This window comes from Bos grunniens, chromosome 5 (assembly GCF_055505025.1).
Source record: "Bos grunniens cultivar Pamir isolate PY7600 chromosome 5, Bosgru_T2T1.0, whole genome shotgun sequence".
NCBI lineage: Eukaryota > Metazoa > Chordata > Mammalia > Artiodactyla > Bovidae > Bos > Bos grunniens.
In genome coordinates this window covers 40,836,341-40,849,615 of record NC_141169.1, presented here as the reverse complement: position 1 = coordinate 40,849,615, position 13,275 = coordinate 40,836,341, and the positions used below count along the sequence as shown (strand labels likewise).

At 35.4% G+C, this 13,275-nt stretch overlaps 1 protein-coding gene across 4 annotated transcripts in view; it reads left to right on the top strand.

Moving 5' to 3' along the window:
- The window catches only part of CNTN1 (contactin 1), a 420,540-nt gene that overhangs the window by 59,447 nt on the left and 347,818 nt on the right, over positions 1 to 13,275 (top strand). The gene's annotated exons all lie outside the window — the stretch shown is intronic.

Here is a 13,275-nt window from a genome sequence, read left to right as displayed (position 1 = left end):
ACAATGAAAAGAAAGAATTGATGTAATGAGTTAAAGGAGAAGGAAAAATGAAAGGTAACTTCAAGTTTACATAAAAGATACATATCACTTTTAATCCCTCAAGAAACTGGTGAGGTAGGCAATATTCTTATTTTACAGAGGAAGAATCTGAGGTGCTAAAGGCATAGTGGTTTGCCAAGTTCTTGTAGCTAAAGAGTGTCAGTTGGGATTTTTAAACCAAGGCAAATTATATAACTGTCTCAAAATGCTCTGAAATAATTTAAATTTCTAAAGATTGATTATGTATGTATATTGTACTCTGCTTTCAAGATATTTATTCCCATGGAATATGTTTTACTTGATACCTGCTGTGCTCATTTAAAAATACTCTGATGGTGTACTCCAGGTATTAAATAAATCAAAACTGTATTTAAATAGAACTTTGGCTTTTATTCTCATTATTTTCATTTAATCACAAAAATGATTTTAATATGTTGGTTTCTAATCTCTTATATGTTTTATTATATCTGCTTCCTTATTGATTTAATCAACAATGACAACTCCAACAAGCAAATAAAAAAGTGGAATAAAGTCAAAGGATCAAATTGAGGAAACAATTTAGTAGAAGATAAAATGTTTTTACAGTAAGTCTAAACTCATAATTTAAAATAGTTTAAAAATTATAGATATGATATTTATTTGTAATCTATCTTTTCTTCCCAAGTTAATATTAAATGTGTTAAACCTGAAAACAGGTAAAACACCCCTTAGGTTCTTATACTTGGTCTTATACCATAGAATTCTTTAATATTAATGAATTATTTCAATTTAATTATTTCACTTATTATAGAAATGATGAACTTGATTTCTGTCTTCTTAGTTGCATCTAAAGAGTACTAATACTTTATCTTTCTGAAATTCTATTCCATTTTGCAAGAACAGTTCAGGGACTGAACTACATAATAATTGTACAGAACTGTCCCTTTTTAAATAGTTAACATAAATCACTATAAATTAATACTAATTGATCTCACACAGTGAACTATATATTATAGCAAAGTAGGTACACAGTATATATAAAGTAGAGAGCCTATATCTTCACTGTTCACCTTTCAAGGATATTTTTGACTGAAAAAATATTTCTTTTGATTGTTATGCTTAATCTTATACATGTTTTGCAAATAGCATTGTGAATTATATTAACACTAACAGATAATTTTCAGTGAAGGAAATAAGGCTTCTGTTGGGTGTCTAAGAGCCATAATATAAGATCAGTGCAATGATTATTTTCATTAATAAATGGTAAGTGTGAGGTCCTGAGTGAACACTGAGCAAAAAGAATGTATAATAGCAAAAGTAATAATTACATTAATTTATTTAATTCTCCCAAGAACCTTGGAAACCTGATCTTGCTAATGATCACTCCATTTTCATGGGCAATAAAAATGAAGTTTAGAGGTTAAATAACATGACCAAAAACATGAGATGGGAGAGCCACAATTATACTCCAAGTTTATATGACCTTGAGTGCTATAAAGTGCTCCTATAATTAGTAATATAGTAATATATATTTTTAAAACATTTAAAAGATATGTCAATTGGCTAATGCAAATGTATGATAAAATAAGAATTTTCCTAAATTTTGGTTAACCCAAGCAAGATATTATATTGATGTTCTTTTTCCTTAGCATGTTACCATTGTTGTAGACTTAATACTACATAATTTAATCTAAGCTTTGGAAAGATAATAGTATAGAAAGTAGATTTAAAGGAAAACAAAACTGATACAGAAATATATATTTGTAGTCACATGATATAGTGCAGATAAGAATTAGGAGGGTCTGAAATAAATTCATCAATTAACATATTGGTGTAAACAGTAAAAATAAATAGTATAAATGATATTTAGTGAGTGCCTAATGAGGGCTGGAGACTGGTGTAAACACAAAGTTCTCACTCTCATTGAGCTCACATTTCACAAAAAGTAAATATATGTCAGGTAGTAACAGGTACTATGAAGAGTTTCAGTAAAGTTGGTTAAAGAAGAGAGATAGTATACAGAAGGGGCTTTGGGGACTGGGGTGTTATGGATAGGATTTCACTGTTTTTTCATACTTGAATAAGGAAGTCTTGAAACTGTCTTGAGAAGGAAGGAATGAAGCACTATATTAAGTACTTCTACTGGTTTTTATAAAATAAGAACAGAGGATTGACCATTAATCTGATGATGTAGACATCTCTGGAGCCTTGAGGAGAGCTCTTGTGGGTTGATAAGATGATAGGCCTGATCAAATTGGTTCAAGAGAACAGAAGAAGAGGAAGGGGGTTAGTATTAGTAGCTTTTTTGAGTTTTGCTATAAAAGAAAGCAGATAAAAGGAATAGTAGTTGGATGGGAATGTGCATTAAGTAAGGTTTGTTGTCATTTTAAAGATGAAAAAATTCCTTAAATCAGGTTTGCATGATGATGGGAATCATCCAGAAAATAGGAAAATCAAGATGGCAACAGGCAGGATGATATTCTGGAGTACTGTCTTTGAGAAGCCAAAAGGTATGGATGAATTCCAAATAGATAGGTGGGATTAGCTTTAGGTACAATTAGGGTGGGCTTCCCTGGTGGCTCTCATGGTATAGAATCTGCTTGCAATGCAGCAGACCTAGGTTCGATCCCTGGGTCAAGAAGACCCCCGGGAGAAGGGAATGGCTACCCACTCCAGTATTCTTGTCTGGAGAATTCCATGGACAGAGGAGCCTGGAAGGTTACAGTCCACAGTGTAACAAAGAGTCAGCACTAACACTTTCACTTGGAGGGCATAAACAAAACCTTGTGTGCACCAGAACCTAGGAGAAAGGAGCAGTGACCCCACAGGAGACTGAGCCAGACTTGCCTGTGAGTGTCTGGGAATCTCTGGTGAAGTTGTGGATCAACAGTGGCCTGCCATGGGGTTGGGGCACTGAATACAACAGCCCTGGCATAAGTCCTTTTGAAGGACTTACCCCTACCATAGTTTGACCTCAGACCAAACTACAGGGAGAGAACACAGCCCCACATGAACAGAAAATTGGATTAAAGATTTACTGAGCTTGGCCAGGTCATCAGAGAGAGAAAGACTCAGATTCTCCACAGCCAGTCCCTCCCATCAAGAAGTTTCCACAAGCCTCTTACCCTTATCTATCAGAGGGCAGACAGAATCAAAACCACAATTACAGGAAACTAATCAAAACCGCAATTATAGAAAACTAACCAAACTGATAATTCAGATCACATCCTTGTCTGATTTGATGAAACTATGAGCTGTGCCATGTAGGGCCACCCAAGATCGACAGGTAATGGTGGAGAGTTCTGACAAAACATGGTCCACTGGAGAAGGGAATGGCAAACCACTTCAGTATTCTTGCCTTGAGAACCCCATGAACAGTATGAAAAGGCAAAAAGATAGGAAGGACTGATTTTCTTTAGGATGGACTGGTTGGATGTCCTTGCAGTCCAAGGGACTCTCGAGAGTCTTCTCCAACACCACAGTTCAAAATGCTGCATTCAATATGCCAGCAAATTTGGAAACATCAGCAGTGCACACAGGACTGGAAAAGGTCCATTTTCATTCCAGTCCCAAAGAAAGGGCATGCCAAAGAATGTTCAAATTACTGCAGAATTGTACTCATCTCACATGCTATCAAAGTAATGCTCAAAATTCTCCAAGCTAGGCTTCAACAGTATGTGTACTGAGAACTTCCAGATGTTCAAGCTGAATTTAGAAAAGGCAGAGGAATCAGAAATCAAATTGCCAATAATTATATGTTGGATATAGAAAAATCAAGAGAATTCCAGAAAAACATATACTTCTGCTTCATTGACTATGCTAAAACCTTTGACTGTGTGGATCACAGCAAACTGTGGAAAATTCTTAAAAAGATGGAAATACCAAATCACCTTACTTGCCTCCTGAGGGAAGCCTGGCATGTTGCAATCCATGGCATCACAAAGAGTTGGACATGCATGTGCTATTTGGTAAAGATTGGCTAAAACTTCACGATATGTGACTGTGACTGTTGAAGGAAATATCATTAGAGGTCAGTAGCTTAAAGTGAAATGGCATTCAGGGATTATTTACATTTTAATAAAAATTTACTAAATATCTCCTTTGTGCCAGAAATCATCCAAGGGATCCTTGAACAAGCAGACATTGTAAACAGAGGTGACAAAAACCTAGTTCTCAAATATCCTACATTGTAATTTAGGTTATTTCTTTTAGCCTAGGAGCCTTGAGCATTTTAAAATTTTATATTAGGAGAAAGAGTCAAAGGGGAAAGTGGAAAGAAGAGGTGGTTCCAGGGCATGACATAGTGAAGGGGAGTACACAAAGTGTGTGGGATACTCTACATCACAAAAGGAAGTGCCTATAAATTACAAAAAAAAAAAAAAAAAAGACCATGTGTATTTTCAGCTTATGACATTTACATGAACAAGGATTGTGTACAGAAACACAATGGCTTAGTGAGAAGAATAATATAATAGTTTTCAGAAGATCATGGTTTTAGCCCCACACTTAACTAGTTATACAAAAGAGGAAAGAGACTTGTGGCTGCTTCAGTGTAAATTAGAGGTATCAGTTCAATTGCAAGGTGTTCTTACACTGGTTAAATGAGAGTGTAGGTTCTCTGAAGAGCCTGATACATTTTTGTTATAAGAAAATGGTAATTGACAAGGCACATCTGCAAATCTTCTGACCTCTATTTTGTGGTTCTTTAATCTTTATAATCATTATTTTTATTTATTTGACTATAATTGAAGTAATATATCTTTATTTAATATTTTAATGTTTTTTATATTTGTAAAATATGTTTACATTTATAAAACACTTTTTTATTATGAGCAAGTTAACAAAATAAATTTAGAATATATTATTCCCTTTGACAACTGTGCACTAATATAAAAACAAAGACTTTATTATGCCTTGTGTGATCACATGTTAGAATAGATGAGCCTTAGCATACAATTACTGCTTTGTTTGATGTTTATTAGCCCATGCTTTGGTGCAATTGAATTTGCCCTAAATTCACTGTTTCAGAGCTACAACATGTGTAAGTACATTCATTGTCCTATGATAATACTCTCTTGCTTGAGTTAAGAGACTATAACTTTAGGACTGTTAAGGGTCTTTTCTTTAGGTTCTAGAAACTCCTGTTAAAATGTTGAAAATAAGGAGACATTAAAATATTTCAAATGATGGAAACATTATCCTTATCTGATACGATTTTGAAAAATAAGCATGTAATCTGTACAGGATGAGGCTCATTTCTCACTTTCCCTTTTGGTGCAAGCATTACTGAATGTTATTTAAGTGGATAACAATTTGTAGATTATTTTATTTAATTCCAAATAAGATAATTCCACGATACATTAAATTGTTTATAATTCTAATCCATATTATTGGGACTTTCCAATAAGTTTGAGACTATTACTTCATCTTTTAAAATTATATCACAAAAGTTAAAAAAGAAATTTGAAGTGTAGCATTTTAACCTCTAGAATGCTTTAGAATCTTTTAAGATATATAACATCTGATTTATAAAAATAATAATGCTGTTTTCCCTTAGTCTCTTCCATATTAACACATAGGCAAATAAGAACTTAAATTCAGAAACATTCTATGACTGCCCAGCTACATGTTTGGAATGTAGAGCCTAGATTACACAACTACAGTATATGTCATTGCCTTTGGTGGTTTTAATAACAAAGCATCTGGTGGTGGTAGTGGTGGTGAGGATAGAGTGAGTGAGGATAAAAAGCTAGTTTATCCTGTGCAGGGGCTGAAATGTGACTGGAAATGATTCTACCAGTTCCCACTAAATTGAGTAAAGAGAAGAAAACTTGGCTCTCCTTACCAACTTGCCTCTTTCCTTTTAAAAATCTTTATCCTCAATATTTGTTGCTTTATCAACTGCTATATACTTCTATGTATTGAATATTTCCATGAAAAAGGTTGAAAATACTAAAGAAAATTATAATTGCCCATAGCTCCACCAGAATAGATACTCAATACTTTGCTTTACATCTTTTGTTGTATTATTTATAATGAATACTGTAAGGAATTTTACTAGAAAAATTAGACAATTTATGATGATACTGTTTTGTAATCTCCATTTAGATTTGGCTCTCTACCTGAAGCAACATTAGCTAGCCTTACATTTTCTTCAAGATAATATTTTTAATTATTCCAGCACATCCTCATACTAACATAAGGATATGTTATAATTTATTTAATCTACTATTAAAAATTCATATTTTTAATTTTTTGTTGTTATAAAATAACCATAATTTTAAATTTTGATTTGTATTGACAGGTTACCTTTAGGAATTATCAGTTGATATCCCAACTATTATGAGAATCCTTACTTCCTTGTATGTTTCACAATATTGGATATATTATATTTATGGATATATAAATATGTGTGTCTACCATGTATATATGTAAGTGTGTGTATGCATGTAGGTGTATATATAATAAAATACAGTATATAAATTTAAATATATTAAACATAAAGCAATGATGACATCTCATTTTATTTTTTATTGTAATTATTGTTTTATTTTGCATTATTAACTATTGGTAAAAATATTTTTCGTGTGTTACTATTTCTATATCTTCTTTTTAAATTCTTAATTATATGTATCACTCAATTTTTTTTCTTTTGAGGAATAATCTGTAAAATTTATTTCTATTTTAGTGATATTGTCCTTTTTCTATTAATTATGCTGCAAATTTTCCCCACATCCTTACTATTTTCATAGTTTTTAAAAAGCAATCTACTTACTTTCTTTTTGTTTTGAAATGCCATAATTATTACATCTAATGTTAGGTCTGTTTATGTACCTCCAGTTCATTAAAAATATGTGCCTATTTTTACTGCTACTGCTTTTATATTATTATTGTTTTATAGTAGGTTCTAATACATTTAATACAATGCTTCTTAATAAATTCTGTGAGTTATTCAAATTGCTTTGTTATTCTTGCTGTTTGTTCATTTATCCTTCCAGAAAAAAAAATCAAACACCTATTTATTTTATTTCTTCACTCTTCTAAGGAAGTATGTTTGGGAAAGAGAAGTAACAGCAAATTTGTGTGCTAATAGAAATGAACGATGGGTATTGAAAAAAATGTTGATACAGAAGAAAAGGGTAGACTTACTGAAGTGATGTGAATAAGCTAGAGGAATGAGATCTTATGTACAAGTCGGGGGGGTGGGCTTTGATTCTGTAGAATAACTTTTAACATGGTGTTTACTAAGTAAGGGTGGCTAAGGAGGAGGAAATGTTCACAGTCTGAGAGAGAGTAAGTACAGAAATGCGGGATGATTGGAGAGTGAATGGTCTGGTTTAATAGCCCTTTTCAGGATACTGTTCCTGAATGTAAGATGAAACCATTCAGTATGATTAGACGATGTGATTTATTTTTCTAGCCATGTTTAGATACATAGGTGTAGGCACATAACAAGTGGAATTGATTTTAACTAGGATTAGCTTAGTCAAGAATAAAGCAAGAAAAAGACAGGGAGTTGGAATTTTAGACAGTAAAGTGATTGTAGTGATGTTTCATGAAATTTGATCAGTAAAGAAAGTAGTGAGGACCCCATGGACTATACACGCCATGGAATTCTCCAGGCCAGAATACTGGAGTGGGTAGCCTTTCCCTTCTCCAGGGGGTCTTTCCAACCCAAGGATCGAACCCAGGTCTCCTGCATTGTGGGCGGATTCTTTACCAGCTGAGCCACAAGGGAAGCCTGAGGAGATGGGCTGTGGTACCACAGAAAACAAATGGCAACTCCATAGATTGTAGGTCCTGGTGGGGTAGGAGAATCACTGGCATAAGAGTGCTTAGAGAGAGTGCACTGGGAAGAAAGAAGGCGATAGTCAGGAAGTGTGATGTTGTAAATTGAGACTGTTTGTTTTGTTTTGTTTTCATTGGTACGACCAGAGGAGCAGAAGTAGTGTTGATTACTAAAAGAGTGGAAATCAAGAAACCCAGAGCCCTGCATTTTGAAGGAGTTATGGGTATAGATAGTAAAACAACCAAAAACTGAAATGAGATTAGTGTTGAAGATAGTGACAATGAGCTGAGATTTCTGAGAAATTGGTACCTGACCTTACTAAGCAAGGGTTCTAGATGGATGGGTGACTTAATATCATGAGATTAAATATGAGAATTGTTAGGGAGACCTAGTGCACTAGATGTTTCCTATGCCTAGACTATTTCCCTTCAGACCCCCCAATGGTTTGCTCCTTCTCATTCATTTAAGAGGGTTTCCCAGGAGTTTCAGTGGTAAAAATCCGACTGCCAATGCAGGAGGTGTGGGTTCAATCCCTGGGTCAGGAAGATCCTCTGAAGAAGGAAATGGCAACTCACTCCAGTATTCTTGCAGGGAAAATCCCATGGACAGAGGTGACTGGCTGGTTACAGTCCATGAGGTTGCAAAGAGTTGGACACAACTTAAGAAACTGAGGATGTATACATTCATTAAGAGGTTTTGCCCCATTCTCTAATCTAAAATATTCCCTCAAGGCTTGCTCTACTTGGCATTTACTTGTTTTTATTATTTAATGCCATTTATGACTAATGGAAAATGTCTTATTTATTTAATTCTTTTTTATACACTGGTTCTCTTATAGAATATAAATATTTTGAAAACAGTGATTTTGTTTATCTTGGTTGTGGATAACTTCCCAGACAGGGTTTCTGGCACATAGCAGACAGCCAGTAATTAATTGTTGAATGAATTGATGGACATACATAGATTTAGTCTCTCCCACTTTCTTGTAACTTCTTCCTGAATCCGAATATGTTTTCTTAAAGCCATCTTCCAACTCAGAGCATTTATTTTTTTAAAAATTCTTATTTAGAGCTTTATGCTCAAGAAAGATTAATTAGATAAAAAGTAAGAAAAGGTTAACAGTAAGCTTGCTCCATTTGCCTTGTGATGGTTATTGAAGTTAGGACTCAAAGATGTTATCACTCATTACTTCAAGAAAGACTCACCAGTTGGATAATGAACTTGAAGTATAGTTACCTTCTGATTTATTGTTTTCAGCTATCACTATACAGTTATGTCTAGCAAACAGCTACCCAAAGTTTAGCAATTGTAAACTGGATGCACCTTTTAGTATGACTGTACACTCTGTTCACAATTTTTGGAAACCAGAAAGATGAATTGAAAATCTCATTAGTCAGAAAAAAAAGAAGAAAATCCATTTATCTATCTTCGCTTGTTCTTTCTTTATACTAAAATCTAAATATCTTTATATTTTTGTGATAAATACAATATACTGAGATAAACTTGTATTCTTATTTTTTGACTATAAGTAGAAATATTAGGTAATTAGTTAGCATCTTATTTGTTGTTCAGTTGTTCAGTTGTGTCCGATTCTTTGCGACCCCATGGATGCAGCATGCCAGTCTTCTCTGTCCTTCACCATCTCCTGGAGTTTGCTCAACCACAGGTCCATTGAGTCAGTGATGCCATCCCACCATCTCATCCTCTGCCATCCCCTTCTCCTCCTGCCTTCAGTCTTTCCCAGTATCAGGGTCTTTTCCAAAGAGTCAACTCTTTGCATCAGGTGGCCAAAGTATTGGAGCTTCAACTTCAGCATCAGTCCTTCCAATGAATATGCAGTGTTTATTTATTTTAGGACTGACTGGTTTGATCTCCTTGAAGTCCAAGGGACTCTCAAAAGTCTTCTAAAACGCCACAGATTGAAAACGTCAATTCTTCGGCATTCAGCCTTCTTTATGATCCAAATCTCACATCTGTACATGACTACTGGAAAAACCATAGCTTTGACTATATGGACCTTTGTCTGCAAAGTGATGCATCTGCTTTTTAATATGCTGTCTATGTTTATCATAGCTTTTCTTCCAAGGAGTAAGCGGCTTTTAATTTCATGGCTACAGTCACTGTTCGCAGTGATTTTGGAGAAAATAAAGTCTGTCACTGTCACTGTTTCCATTGTTCCCCCATCTATTTGCCATGAAGTGATGGGAATGGATGCCATGATAGCCTTTTATTTTTCTTTTTTAACTAATTTATTTTAATTGGAGGATAATTACTTTACAATTATATGATGACTTTTGCCATACATAGACATGAATCAGCCGTGGGTGCACATGTGTCCCCCCATCCTGAACTCCCCTTCCCACCTACCTCCCTACCCCATCCCTGTGGGTTGTCCCAGAGCACCAACTTTGAGTGCCCTGCTTCATGCATTGAACTTGCCCTGGTCATCTATTTTACATATGGTAATATATATGTTTCAATGTTATTCTCTCAAATCATCCCATTCTTGCCTTCTCCCACAGAGTCCAAAGGTCTTTTCTTTACATCTGTGTCTCTTTTGCTGCCTTGCATATAGGATTGTCATTACTGTCTTTCTAAAATCCATATATATGTGATAATATACAGTATTAGTGTTTCTCTTTCTGACTTACTTCACTCTGTATAATAGACTCCAGTGTCATCCACATCATTAGAACTGACTCAAATGTGTTCCTTTTTTATAGCTGAGTAGTATTTCATTATGTACATGTAATACAATTTCCTTATCTATTCTTCTGCTGATGGACATCTAGATTGCTTCCATATCCTATATATTGTAAATAGTGCTGCAATGAACATTGGGGTACGCATGTCTGTTTTGAATTCTGATTTCCTCGGTTGTATGCCCAGCAGTGGGGTTGCTGGGTCATATGTCAGTTCTGTTTCCAGTTTTTTAAGGACTCTCCACACTGTTCTCCACGGTGGCTCTACCAGTTTGCATTCTCGCTAACACTGTAAGTGTTTTTCTCCACACCTTCTCCAGCACTTATTGTTTGTAGACTTTTTGATGGCAGTCATTGTGAATGGCATGAGATGATATCCCAATGGGGTTTTGATTTGCATTTCTCTAATAATGAGTGATGTTGAGCATCTTTCATGTGTTTATTAGCCATTTGCTTGTCTTCTTTGGAGAAATGTCTGTTTAGTTCTTTGGCCCACTTTTTGATTGGGTTGTTCGTTTTTCTGGTATTGAGCCACATGAACAGCTTGTACATGTTGGAGGTTAATTCTTTGTCAGTTGTGTCATTTGCTATTACTTTCTCCCATTCTTAAGGCTGCCTTTTCACCTTGCTTATAATTTCCTTCATTGTGCAAAAGGTTTTAAGTTTAATTAGGTCCCATTTGTTTATTTTTCTTTTTATTTCCATTACTGAATGTTGAGTTTTAAGCCAGCTTTTTCACTCTCATCTTTCACCTTCATCAAGAGCCTCTTTAGTTCCTCTTTCCTTTCTGCCATAAGGGTGGTGTCATCTGCATATCTGAGGTTACTGATATTTCTCCCGGCAATCTTGATTCCAGGTTGTGTTTCATCCAGCTTGTCATTTTGCGTGATATACTCTGCATATAAGTTAAATAAGCAGGGTGACAATATACAGCCTTGATGTACTCCTTTCCCAATTTTGAACCAGTCCATTGTTGCATGTCCGGTTCTACTGCATACAGGTTTCTTAGGAGGCAAGTAAGGTAGTCTGGTACACCCAGCTCTTTAAGAATTTTACACAGTTTGTTGTGATTCACACAAAGACTTTAGTATAGTCAGTGAAGCAAAGGAGACATTTTTTCCTAGAATTCTCTTGCTTTTTCTATGATCCAACGGATGTTGGCAATTTGATCTCTGGTTACTCCACTTTTCTAAATCCATCTTGAACATCTGGAATTTCTTGACTCATGTACTATTGAAGCCTAGCTTGAAGAATTTTGAGCAGTACCTTGCTAGCATGTGAAATGAGTGCAATTGTGCAGTAGTCTGAACATTCTTTGGCATTGCCCTTCTTTGGGATTGGGTTGAAAACTTACCTTTTCCAGTTTGGTGGCACAGCTGAGTTTTCCAAACTTGTGGGCATATTGAGTACAGCACTTTCACAGTATGATTTTTAAGGATTTGAAATAGCTCAGCTAGAATTCCATCATCTCTGCTAGCTTTATTTCGTAGTGGTGCTTCCTAAGGCACTTTGACTTCATACTGCAAGATGTCTAGCTCTAGGTGAGGGATCATACCATCATGGTTATGCAGGTCATTAAGATTTTTTTATATAGTTCTTCTGTGTATTCTTGCCACCTCTTCTTAGTCTCTTTTGTTTGTTAGGTCCATACTGTTTCTGTCCTTTATTGTGCCCATCTCTGCATAAAATATTCTTTTGCTGCTGCTGCAACTAAGTCACTTTAGTCATGTCCGACTCTGTGCGACCCCATAGAAGGCAGCCCACCAGGCTCCCCCATCCCTGGGATTCTCCAGGCAAGAATACTGGAGTGGGTTGCCATTTCCTTCTCCAATGCATGAAAGTGAAAAGTGAAAGTAAAGTTGCTCAGTCATGTCTGATTCTCAGCGACTCCATGGACTGCAGCCCGCCAGGCTCCTCCATCCATGGGATTTTCCAGGCAAGAGTACTGGAGTGGGGTGCCATTGCCTTCTCCGAAAATATTCTGTTAGTGTCTCTAATTTTCTTGATAAGATCTCTAGTCTTTCCCAGTCTCTTGTTTTCCTTTATTTGCATTGTTCACTTTAGGAAGCTTTCTTATTTCTCCTTGCAGTTTTTTGGAATTCTGCATTCAGATGGGTATACATTTCCTTTTCTCCTTTGCCTTTAGTTTCTCTTCTTTCTCAGCTATTTGTAAGGCCTCTTCAGACAACCATTTTGCCATTTTGTATTTCTTTTTTGGTGTGTTGTCTTGATCACTGCCTCCTAATTCCTTGAATCTATTTATCAATTATATTATATAATTGCAAGGGATATGCTTTAGGTCAACCTGAATGGCCTAGTGGTTTTCCCTACTTTCTTCAAGTAAGTCTGAATTTGGCAATATGGAGTTCATGATCTGAACCACAGTAGTTCCCTGTCTAGTTTTGCTGACTGTATAGAGTTTCTCCATCTTCAGCTGCAAAGAATATGATCAGTCTGATTTTGGTAATGACCATTTGGTGATGTCCATGTGCAGAGTCATCTCTTGTGTTGTTGGAAGAGGATGTTTTCTACAACCAGTGCATTCTCCTGGCCAAACTCTATTAGCCTTTGCCCTTCTTCATTTTGTACTCTGAGACCAAACCTTCCTGTTACTCCAGGTATCTCTTGAATTCCTACTTTTGCATTCCAGTCCCCTATGATGAAAATGACATCTTTTTTTTTTTTTTTTACTGTTAGTTCTAAAAGGTCTGTGGGTCTTCATAGAACTATTTAACTTCAGCTTCTTCAGCATTAATGGTTGGGGCA